The sequence below is a fragment of the Paramisgurnus dabryanus genome, chromosome 4 (genome assembly GCF_030506205.2).
Source record: "Paramisgurnus dabryanus chromosome 4, PD_genome_1.1, whole genome shotgun sequence".
Classification (NCBI taxonomy): Eukaryota; Metazoa; Chordata; class Actinopteri; order Cypriniformes; family Cobitidae; genus Paramisgurnus; species Paramisgurnus dabryanus.
In genome coordinates, this window is record NC_133340.1 from 7,382,134 (window position 1) to 7,395,372 (window position 13,239).

The 13,239-nt window shown below is 36.9% G+C and overlaps 1 long non-coding RNA gene across 2 annotated transcripts; it reads left to right on the plus strand.

Annotated features, from left to right (window-relative positions):
• The first annotated feature begins 6,251 nt into the window (after positions 1 to 6,251).
• LOC135786231 (uncharacterized) lies at positions 6,252 to 12,643 on the plus strand. Of its 2 annotated transcripts, none has more exons than XR_012336627.1 (5): positions 6,252 to 6,396; positions 7,196 to 7,242; positions 8,716 to 8,762; positions 11,157 to 11,293; positions 12,535 to 12,643. It is a non-coding gene; the product is annotated as an uncharacterized lncRNA (long non-coding RNA). The 2 variants fall into 2 exon arrangements; XR_010546918.2 differs by having other exon boundaries at positions 6,253 to 6,396; positions 12,519 to 12,643.
• Positions 12,644 to 13,239: the final 596 nt, after the last annotated feature.

Below are 13,239 nucleotides of genomic sequence, written 5' to 3' on the forward strand. Positions count from 1 at the left end.
CCCATTTTTCCTGTACAAAAGGTCAGGGATGCAGGTCAGCCCACGACTGCTCACTCATCTAGCTAAGGAAGGTCATAAGGTCAACCGTAAGAAAGTCCAGTGCTCGGTCCAGAAAGTAACCTTTCTAGGATATGAAATTACACCAATGGGTAAGTCTCTCTCTCCAAAGAGAATAAAGGCAATAGCTAATATACCAAGGCCCATTACAAAGGAACAAGTAATGTCATTTTTGGGTATGACATCATATTGCAGGACTTTTATTTCTAACTATTCTGAAATGCAACAATCATTGCATGACATGATTTATGAGAAACCTGTGGCACCATCAGAGAAGGTAGAATGGACAGAGGAGGCTGAAAGGGCATTGATGGAACTAAAACAGACATTACAGCAGGCACCCACTTCGGGTTTGCCCTATCCTAAGAAACCTTTTATTCAAATGGTAGATGAAAGGAATGGCTGTATGAAATCTGTTTTGTTTCAAGAACATGGCGACAAGTTGAGACCAAGTGCCATATTTTTTAGGACGCCTTGATGCGGTGGCCAGAGGCCTGCCAGGATGTCTCAGAGCAGTGGCAGCTGCAGCTGTACAAGCTAGCAGTGAGTTTGTAGGATACGCACAGCTGCGTCTGTTGGTTCATCATTCTGTGTCTCATATACTGCTCGAACAGCGCACGTCTCACTTGTCTGCAGCAAGATGGCTGCGTTATTCCTGTGCATTATTACAAATGTCTCATGTCACAGTTGAAAGATGTACAGTTCTGAACCCGGCGACATTGTTACCTACACCTGATGAAGGTACACCACATTGTTGTTTGTCTGCCCTACGGGAAGTATGTACACCAAGGCCTGACCTTGCTGACACACCCATACCTAAATGCACCCTCACATATTATGTGGATGGTTCCTCTTCCAGAGATGACAGAGGCATAAATAGGATGGGGTGGGCAGTTGTGTCTGTCTTTGAAGTAGTGAAATCCGGATGCTTACCACCTCACAAATCTGCAAAGGTGGCTGAATTGCATGCACTAACACAAGCTTGTCAACTTGCTACTAATCAATCTATAACCATTTACATTGACTGCTTGTTTTACTGACAGCTGCTCTCCTATAACAAATTTTACTCCTTTCTCAAATAGCTGTGTGCAAATGCAAAGCACACACCAAGAAACAGGACGTGGTATACAGAGGAAATGCATGCGAGGATGCGGCTGTAAAAGAAGCCTCTCATGACTACTAACAAAAACTTTTCTCTTACACAGATCTCCCAAGGAAATGAAGCTGAGACAGCACAGGAGTAATTAATAAGAATGCAAACTTTTTCTCTTTCAACAGAAATAGCTCTATGGAAATCTTGTGGAGCAACCAAAACTCCTGAAGGGATTTGGATGGGTCCAAATCAAAAACCTTGTTTGCCTAAACATTTTTATTCCCATTTTGCTAGGCTGACACATGGGGACCGCGGTGACAGGCGATACTCTTCAAAATGAAAATGACATGTTGCAGTATTCTATATCTATGTCCTCTGTATTTTTAAAATATCTCCAAGCAGGTTAAAGCAGCCCTACCCCGTCCAGTAGAAGAACCATTACACAACATCAAACCAAGGGATTACGTGGTGGTAAAGAACCTCAGGAGGAAATCCTGGAAAGCCAGACGGTGTGATGAGCCCTATCAGATTCTGCTGACAACTCATACCGCCGTAAAGATCGCAGAGCGTGCCACCTGGGTGCACGCTGCCCATTGCCGAAGGGTTGGTGATGGAATCCAAGGAGTGATCCAAAGGGAGGACGACTAACCGACTGCGTGGTGTGGTGCTACCATACCCGAATCTACAGAGGGAATTAATCATCAAGGGCACACGACCCCAACTCTAACTGTGCTCAACCTCTTCACCACAAATCCAAAGGAATCATCAAGGGCGCACGACCCCAACTCTAACTGTGCTCAACATCTTCACTACAATTCAAAAGACCCTATGTAACGATGAGAGTCATGAAGTTATGAATAAATCATAAAAAGGGAGGAGTGTAGTGGAAGATTTTTATTTTTATTTTAATTATAGTTTATGAACTTATAATTGTTAAATGGAAAATCCTGTTCTTCTGTTCTAGTGAAAGATTTCTGTTCTTTCCATCTGTTCCGTAGTAAAATGTCCAAAGACTAGGACATTATGCAAAGTCCTACCAGATAAGATAAAGGGGGGCTAGTGAATGACATAAGTAACAAATGATGAACAAGTGGAAAAACTCAGTAAACGGTAGAGTTTCACTGAGAACAAAATAATTTCTTCGATTTGACCAGATGTGCTTCAACTGATATGTTTCTTAGTCATTGATAAATTGAAGGTTTATTTTCTAAGTGATGCTGGAACTAAGATGAGATCTTTGGATCATGGGCGGAGATGGGATGACTGTGCTTTTCAGTATCTTACTATAAATATGTGCTCAACCTTGTAAACGGGGCTCTCGGTTTTAAAACTTCTGGCACAAGGGAGTGAGAGCCTATTCTATAGAATATATTAAATTCAGACAAAGAAAATTCTGTTGACAGTGTGTCTGTGTGATCCTTGACTTTCACTCTTAGTGAGCATTATTTGATGTGGCTAAAATTCCACGACAACCGCTTCCTAATTCCTGTTGAATTATCATCTGAAACCTTTCTCAAAGAATTCACATCTACCCCCAAGACAGTTACCCCATGGGGTGAGACAGAAGATTCACACACCCTACCACACTTTCTCGTCCCCCTCTTCTCATGTTCTAAAAGCGAACTGTATACATTCTACATGCACAAAGAATCTGAAACTGGTCTTGTTTGGTGTTATATGAAGTGTTTTTAACTCAAGTGGTACATTTGGGTTTATTAATATGACAACAGGATTCAATGTTAATCTGTGACAATAAATAAGTAAACTTAACCTAATGTTGGGAGACAACTCCTACCTAAGAGATGTTGACCAATCACCCACTGTATGTATATTAGGCAACACCCCTGAATTTTACAACAACCAATCAGTACCAAACTCCTATATGCTTTGTCTCTCTGGATATTTAAGGGAATGATGTAAAATGGTTCGGGGGGATTTTCAATACCTAAAAATGCACCCCCATGATGCTGTATCTTTAATATAGCATCATGTAATTCATTTTACTTTAAGGAATCTGTAACCAGATTTCCATCTCCGTACCAGGTATGCATTGGTTTTTTGTTTGTTTCGTATTTGAATTGGAATGTAAATTGGCTTCTGAATTATGTTTTACCTACCTGGTTAATAAATTGTTATGTTTGGATTTATTCTGCGGCTACGAAAGTTATTGACATGATTAGTAAATTACGATGTATCCTTGTTTCCGCAATGTCTGAAAATCAGGCTAGTTCCGGACCAAAATCCTGGACTAGATGGCATAGTAGTACATCAGCTGAGGATTTTGGAGATCCGACTAGCACTTGGCGTTAGTTTAAGTTAAATTAGATGCGTGGAGGCTAATTTCTTGTTTAGAGTAACAAGTAAATGTTGTCTGACCACTCTAAGTCAGATGAGCTTCAACCTCTGGTTATTTCAATATTAATCTATCTAAGTTGCATATTAAATTATGGCACGATTATACAAAGCTATCATTGGAGAAGACGGTCAGTTTGTTTTATGATAGTGGTTGTGAGCCTCTGGTTAGAAATAAATATTGTAATAATTAAGTTGCACCTCTATGGGGACTAAATAAAGTATGTTCAGAGATGAGCACGCATAAAAGGCGGCCTTCTGAACATATGGTCTTACCTCTAGCAGCGACCAAGCCTGATTCGGTTGTGATCGTCGGCCCGCATGATTATTAAATATTAATAAACGGCCAGTGAGTGAGTCCAAAGCGACATGAGTAGCCGAATGAACGGATGCAATAACAAGTAGCGCTAAACCAGAATAACCAAACATCCACCCAAATTCTGCAACTGTTAAAAGTAATTATCAATCCGATTGATATTAACCTTATCTTGGAGTCAGATAATAATACAAAATCGCATAAATGCCAAAACGTCATCTGCAAGCGCCAGAAAAGACCGAATTCTCTATAATCCTCGGCCATGCCGTTTGGATTCCGTCGTTGGGCCAAACGGATGGATGGGGTCATATTTGGACCCCTTACACCATACTTCTCTTTTTTTTTATTGAGCCTCTATGGTGTGATGTTTGGTCAACCGTCTCTTGTACTATGAAGAACTGCAGTGGAAGAAGAGACAGCGCTTGATTCGGCAGGTGAACTGCACCTTTTTTGACCAGATTTAATTTTAGAATATTTATCAAGAATAAATGTTTCATTTTTTATCTTTTATGGTTATTCATAATTCTAGCCAGGTAGATGGCATGACATTACACTATTAATAAACAAACACTGTAATAATACATCCTTCCCCCCACACTTTTTTGCAGTGATTACTCATTATCATAGTAAGTAGTGTGCTGTCCCCTTCCCCTTAAAGCAAATGTAGTCTCAAGACTCATCCAATGCCATGTGTAAATAGGGCCTATGTTACATGAGATTGGAATGACATGAAGTAAATATCAGGATTTTTATTCTTGACATTCATGAACTTGCATATAGTTACTTTGGCATTATGTAATTATGTGTCCTTTAGAAATTTATCAAACTAAATTTGGTTAGCATTATAACACATTGTTTCTTTTTCAGATGGTGAAGCAACTTTGTCAAGAGGAATTTGTTGACAATGTCACAGAGGATGATGGTGTGGTCGTGGTGTCAGAGATCTATTGTCCTTTGTCAGACCAAAAACTTGTTCTGAATGGATTGAATAAGCCTTTGATATCACCATTGAATGTCCAGGAGTTATACCTACAGACACTTGATGTCATCCAAAGACTGTGCTCCATTTAAATTGTGATAGTCATTATCGGCATATGGATGATTAGATTAGAAACTGCTTTCTGTTGGTGTGTTTAAACATCACATGACATAGAAAATGTACTGTCTTCCATTTTCTGTTGTGTAATAAATCATAGGAAAATCACTTTAAACTATTCAACCATTTATTTTGAGAAATAACTTTTTTGTAACAAAAATATTTAAGACTTTGTAAACCATTTAGTAGCATGTACAATCAAGTGTTTTTTGTCATCCTCATCCCATCTCCATGTTGTTGCTTTATTCTGCTGAACACAAAAAACTATTTAATAGATGATGGTTAGCACACATGAGACTGTACCCATTGACTTCCTTAGATTTTATTTGTACTTTAGACATCACCCAACAAACATTTGGACGTGTGATGACCGTTGAAAAGACGTCCGTTCGTCACGTCCCGTCCGCGTTGAAAAATATATCCAAAATGAAAGTTGAGCCGACGTCTTTGACGTCATCTGGCCGTGAATTACACGTCTTTTCTGCACGTCCCTGGACGTCTAAATGCGCCGTCTTTTGGATGTTTAAATGTGTTCCTGCATTGTTTAAAATACGTTTTAAGCCCCCATATAGCAAACAATAGCAACAATATAGCAATTGTAAATAACTTAACAAAAATAAATAATAGTACTACGAATAGACGTCTTCCCAGGTAGCCAGTGCATTCGGGCCAGATCCGGCTGAGTGTCGGCGCACACGGCTGTGTTCTGGCTGCGGCTTACCAGCATTAAGCCAGCACTGGCCCAGCAAAAGTTGCCAGATTCGGCTAGGCTGTGGATATGCGGATTTGGTCCGATTTTGGCTGACAAATGGCATATTTTCCACATATTGGCTTTCACATTTCACGTTTGTTTTAATAAAAATATATTAATTTAACAATTTATATGCATATAATTGTTTCTATTTAATGTTTTGATAATTGTTTTCAGTTTTCCTGATTAATGGTAGCCTATGTCAATAAGTGAAAAGTAGTGTGAGGAAAAGTTAAGCTCAGAAATTTTTCCCTAATAAAATAAGGGAAGGGGAGAAGCATATTTTAATGTTAAGAATAGGTTTGTAGAGGCAAAAAGTGCCATTAGCCTATTGAATGTAAGTATCTGGGCTATTAAGTTTATACTGAAATATTTTCTATGTATGTAATATTTCAACAAACACATATTGTATTAATTAATGGTCAAATACTAAATTGAGATTTTATAAAAACATTTTATAAGCTGTAAAGCTTGTCAATTTGTTTACTTTATTACAACTACAATTTTTCAGCCCTTTTCCAGAATTTGAACTAATTTGATCATAAAGATTGATCTATTTATAATTTATCGATTACAATTTTTAGACAATTAAAGCAGGTTAAAGGAACTTTTATTTTGGAAAAAGAACTGCTGCTGTTTCAAGACATGCGCACTAGCTGCGACATCTAGTGACGACATTTACCGGGCTTTAACGGTTGTTGCTGCATGAAGTCTGCTGCAATTTCTCTGAGGTAAGACTTTTTGGAAGTTATTTAACATAATTTTAATGCATAAAATATTTATACTCTGCACATATTAGATAAATGTAAACTTCATTTAAAAGAAGGACAAACTGGTGTGACTGATATAGTATACGTAATTTTTTAAATGACCACAATCCCACTTCAACAAATATGTAATTTAGCATTTGAATTTATTATTAAAATACTGAAGTCTTTCTAGATAAATTTGAGTAGAAAATCGATTTTTATAATTTATCTGACAAGGAGAATTCGGACATAAGAAATGAACTCTGCTCAGTTTAATGAACTTAAGTTACTTAAACAGTAATATTTCGTTTAGCATAACAAACAAATAATATTTCGCAACTCATAAAACTGGTCTGAGGATTTGCCTCAGCAGTCTATGCAGCAGGCGGGAGTAACTGAGGGATCGTGAAGCTATTCTGCTAAACACTCGTAGCCACCTCAGCCAGTTCCGCTATTATACAGCTGACTGAGGTAATTTTTTTTTACCAAGGGATAACTTTGTCTGGTACTACAGAAAACGTTTGAATTTCACAGAATAGAGAGCATTGCAGCTACAGGACACAGCTGGTAGTTAAACTTCTTTACTTAAAGTGCACCTGCAGTAAAAATATTTCCACCTCACTGTTGCACAACATTATAACCGATTTCATCTATTGAAAGATACTTTGTAGAAAATGAGTGAACCTTAATTATGTAATTATTACTCAACATTTTGTATCTATGATCTGTCTGTCTGTTATACAACTTAACAACTTATTGTGATTGTTTTTGTCACATTTAGATTTCTCAAGATCATCAGTTTGGACAGAATTCATTTGAAGAATTAATGTAAGTAAAAGTACAATATTGGACGGGGCATGGATATTTCTTGGGAATCAGTTTTGTTGCATTGTTAATGTCAGGACTGTCTGAGGGGTCAATTGGGGCCAGAAGTATGATAGGGATTCGTTTAGGGCTACAAATATATATTACAAATAACAAGTCTTTAAAAAGTCTTTACATTAAGTAGTCTAAACTAAACTTTGATATGTAAACGTTGTTATGTAAACTATAATAACAAGATATTTTATTAGATCACAATTCCAGTTTATGGATTTGGCATTTGCAGTCATTTTGAAAAATAAATATAATGGTAGAGAAAACACAATTATCTGTGGATGTGTGTGATTAAGAGTAAGGAAAACTTACTTTTTTATATAATTGCAAATCTCAAAACAACCCTTAAAAACCAAATTGAGTTCTCTTTTGCTGCATCTTGCAAATATTACAATTTTAAATAGGCAAGGCTTAAAAAGGTATAAAAATAATAATGAACTTTCTCGATAATACAACACTGGCACAATTGGGCATGTAACCGTTTTTTTTACCTTAGTGGTGTGCCCTTATTCTAGTACTTATGTTTCTAGTAGCTATGTTTACATGCAACCAATTAATCAGTTTGTAACCGTATTGATGGCTCAATCGTATTAAAAAGTCGTCATGTAAAAACCTTAATCAATACGATTGAGGTAGATTGGATGCAAATTTGAATCGTATTGAAAGGGGTGGTGTAGTCCAATCTGTGATCCGATCAGCAGGAGAAAAGTATGCATGTAAATGCGTGAATCGAAGTATTTTGTCGGATGCAAAAATACATTGTACATGTGCACAGAAAATTTGTGCTCAAGTTCACGTCGTATATTTACCTCTTATTTGCTTTGGTTTGGCTTTGGGGTGGCATTGCCAAGTCCTCTCTTTTTTTCGTTCAGATTTGGGCTACTGTTTAAACTGTCTTTGCGAGTTGTTTTTTCTGCGGGTCAGATATGAAAGGATTTTGTTCATTAGTTATTGGTATTTGGGCTGTGATAAGTCATTGGGATGCTTTTGGGCTAATTTTGAATGTCCATGGGGATGATTTTGATATGTGAAGCTGCCAACCCTGGCTGTGCGCTTGCACAGATGTTCGGTTTATATAAAATGTACATGAAAACAAACATTTTGAGGTGCAAACATTTAAACATGTTTAGGGTGCATGGAAACTGTATTGTTGTAACCTTTCATCGGATTAAATTCAGTCGGATTGACAAAATTTTGTGCATGTAAACATGGCCCTTGTGATGACAGTTTGTTCGAGGATAAGAAAACTGCCATCTAGGGTTTCAGAACGAAGCAAGAGCCATCAATATTATATATGTATTGTATGTTTATGTATATATACATTAGCAAGTAAATGTAATGGTTTTCTGAATAAATATACATAAATAACATAATGTGTCTAAAAATTATTACACAAGAAATTCAGATCTTTCGTGTGTTTTTCAGAGCACTAGCAGGTTCCAATAAAGGCTGGAACAGAACAGACAGAAAAGGTACAGTATACTTTCTTTCCATGTCCGCCTTGCCCACGCACACATCCGTACCGCTTTAAAAAGTATATATTATTTACAGGACATTCACAAATTTAGAAAAAATGAAGAAAAGTAGCAGCTCCACCACTGCATTGAATATACTGTTCTGTATGAGTGTGCAACTCAGCGTTCCCACAACGCGCACGCTTGACATCTGTTCCTCAGACATGAGGGCTCGCGAAGCACGCACACAGCGCGCAGTCAACACATGCGTGATCACTAAACTAAGTTTTCTTTCTTGTTTAAGTGAACATAAACAGCTAGATGTGTCAGTATCAGTATATTAAAGCAGTGCAGTCTTAAAGCTGTTTTGGGTCTTAAAGTGACAGTAGCCTGCTGCTTTTTGTGTCAGAAATGTTCTTTCCACCCAAAAATGAAAATCACTCCCTTTTCTTAACTGAACAACTTTTGCAGCTGCACATTTAATTCATACAGTGAGGACTGTGCAGTGTTTTGTGTGTATTTATTGCTAATGTTAAATCATAGATTCTAATAACTAATATTTTTACATTTAATACAGATGTCTTAAAAAGTAAAACAAGATGAGTATAGTGTTATGATAAAAAAAAAAAAACATTTGGTTGCTTGTCAGTAGCATTGTTGTAGTGACAGCCAAAATACATCGGCCTAGGGCTGGGCAATATGGCAAAAATCCATATTGAACGATAATGATATATATTTCGATGTAAGTTGTTAATGCTTCCAGCTTTAAAACAGTATGCCAACAATGACTGAAGCCACAAAAATAAGAGGGTTCATTTATATTTTAATCTGCGCCTCGTCAGTTTTTTAGCTAGCCAAACCACTTCCATATAAAGGAATTCGTGCTACCTTTTTGTCCACAATTTATCATCTTTGGATATTCGTTGCCACTTCCACTCATTTTTGTTTAGTTTTTTTGTTGTTGTGTCGAGTTTGCAAAGTAGGAAATGGACTTTGTACTACTCATGTGTATTACATATAGGCCAATGTATTTTGGCTGTCACTACAACAATGCTACTGAAAAGCAACCAAATTTTTAATATTTCCTCTTAATCATAATACTATACTCATCTTGTTTTACTTTTCAGGCATCTGTATTAAATGTAAATATATTAGTTATGAAATTGTCTGTCAACATGATTTTAACATGAACCTTAGCAATAAATACAAATAAAACACTGCACAGTCCTCACTGTATGGATTAAATGTGCAGCTGCGAAATGTATTCAGTTAATAATAGTGAGGGGTTTTCATTTTTTTTGTATAATGAACATTGAACACTCAAGACAGCTTTGAACACCCAAGACAGCTTTAAGACGGCACTGCTTCAATATACTAATAAACATACAGCTGTTTATGTTCACTTAAACAAGAAAGAAAACTTAGTGAGCCCTCGTGTCTGAGAACCATATACGAGCTATACATGCTGGTAAACAGGCACGTCACCTTGTGGAAACGCACAGTCGCACACTCATACAGTACAGTATATTCACTGCAGTGGTGGATCTGCTAATTTTCTATTATGTTTTCAGCTGATAAGATGTGCTTTTTGATTACTGAAATTTAATTTAACCAGAATCCAGAATAAAACGAAAAACACGGAATTTGAGAAAAAATTTAACTGAATCGGGGGAAAAAACAATAGGGCCATAGCTGTGCTAAAACCTGACTCCAATTGGCTTTTTTGAGGTCATTCAATTAAGGGTTCACATTTTTTTCACAAGCACTAAGATGTTTTTTGGTAGTTCTCAATAAAGACATGAAAGATCAGAATGTTTTTGTGTAATTATTTTTAGACACATTGGGGCGGTTTCCCGGACAGGGATTAGACCAGTCCTAGACTTAAACAGTTTTAAGAGCTCTCCAAACTGAAAACAACTTACACTTACATATCTTAAAATACATCAGTGCCCTTTGTTTTACCTCAAAATGCACACAGGTAATGTTTTTAGTAAGGCATGTTTGTTAAAACTAATTATATTTCCTAATTAAACTAAGGCCTAGTTCTGGATTAAGCTAATCCTGGTCCGGGAAACCGCCCCATTATGTTTATCAATGCCCTTGACTTAGATAAAGTTTAGATCGCATTTTATGACAAATTTGTTCAGAAAACTGTGAAATTCACATACTTTTTCTTGCCACTGCATATAAAGCCATTACAATGTTAATCTATGAAGCTATAAGTCTTCCAACCTAAAGTACCTGTCATTGTTTTTGAAGCAGAATAGCTTGTAGGTAACATTTAACCCTGGAGAACCCACTGGTCAAATGTGGCCAATGTTAATTGATTCTAAGAGAAGGGTTCTTGGGTTCTCCAGGGTTAAACTAACATGCTTGCATTTACCTAATTAAATAATTTTGTTTCTTTTCAAGAATCTGTCAGAAGAAATTCAACTACTGTTCGTGCACCAGATGGTGAAGTAGAAAAGTTCGTAAAAACTTCTGCAGCTTGCATCTGACAGAGATGCAAAAAGAATAAGAGAGCGGGCCTGAAAACAAGCAAATTCAAGGTATTTCAATTGTTGTTAAAGGGATAGTTTAATGAATATTCTGTCATAATTTACTCATCCTCATGTTGTTCTAAATCTGCATGATTTTTTCTGATGAACACAAATTAAGATGTTTTGCGTAATGATGGTAAAAACACAGCACATTGTAACCATTGACTTCCATAGTAGGAAAAAGTATTTTGAAAGTATTGTGATATATGATGAAGAAAATATTTTGATAAATGATGGTTAGCACACAGGTGACGGTACCCATTCAATTCCATCATATTTTTTATTCCTTCTATGGAAGTCAATGGTTACAATCTGCTGTGTGTTTACCATCATTCCTCAAAATATCTTCTTTTGTGTTCATCAGAAAAAATTCATACAGGTTTAAAGGTAGGGTAACACATTTTGAAAAATGCTAACGGTAGCCGCCTAGTAATGAAATCACGATCCCACCCTTAAGTCAAATCGCCATCCAAAGTCACGCCTCTTTCAAAACACATGAACATGCACAGATCAGACGGTCACATTTCATGTCTCATTCACCAGTGAGAAAACTTTGCAGTACAAAGTGAATAACACTTCCAAAATAACAACTGGTTTATATCAGAATTAGTTTAAGCACACGTTCGGTTGTGTAGACGTAGTAACTATATCGTTATGCTAATCCGTAAACGAACACAAATTTCATAAGCAACACAATGTTTCATCAAAGTAGAATATCTGAATCCATCTCAATACAAACATATCGCGTACCTACCTTACCAAAATAAACAACGACCCTTTCAGACCCTTTGCCTCCTGCAGCTGTTTGCATCTCGTGCTAAAGCAGTAAAGTTACAGATGTTAATTTGGGTTTTTGCTCTTGCTGATCCAGGCAGTTTTTGCTGTTGTTGTTATAAAAGATGCCTTTCGTTTTGTGGCTCCTGTACAGGTTGTCAATTCAGCAGAAAAGTTTGCTTTTCTTGCTGTTTACAGACAGGAGGTGAGCGCACGTGAACACGCATCTTAATACCAAGTGTAAACAGCCTCTTAACCAGCATAACTAAAAATCTTTCAGGATCAAATCTGTTACCCTACCTTTAAAACAACATGAGGATGAGTAAATGATGACAGAATTTTTATTTTAGGGTGAACTATTCCTTTAACATTTACCCAATTTAACATTAATGCCTTCAGTCTATCTGATGAAGTAACCATGAGTCATTTTCTGTTCCCCCTCTTATCTCTTTTCTCTCAGTCTTTCCTTCTTTTAGGGTACACTTGAGGAGTGTCCAGATGTTTATTAATGTTTTATTAATGTAATGTTATGTTTCAAATAAACATGTAAACATACTGTATATTTTTCTTTCTTTTTTAAACACCTACAGTAAAGTGTGACACTTAACACATTAAAAGCATTACAAACATTGAGGATAGAACTTCTAATGTGCAGTTTAACTTTTTTTAACTAAATATAATAAAAGTTTTTTTTAAGAAGGGATAAGTACATGCCATCTTAAGGGCTAAGGTTATAAAGTATTGTTTTGTGGAAAAAACACTTTAAAAAAAAATTCGGGCTAGTTTCGTCTGAGTGTACAGTTTAAGCTGGCATGATTCTGGCACTTTGCTGGCATTGTCGGCTGACTTTAAGCACCCCGGACATTGGCCAGTTTCGGCTTAGTGTACAGTTTTAGCTGGCGTGATTCTGGCACTGTGCTGGCAGTGCCGGCTCACTTTAGGCACCCGGACATGGGCCAGTGTACTTGGGCCGATTCTGGGGCGTCATTCATCCCAGAGTTGGCCCTTTTCTGGCAGCCGGAACTGGGCCGTGTTTTTTTCTCTGGCCTGCCGGATTTGGGCCATTATTGGGCCAAACTGTTTTGGCTACCTGGGTTATCACACTATAATTTAATATATGTAATACAATTATATTTATAATTAAAATATAAAATATAAGTGCAAGTTTGCATGTTCAGGCA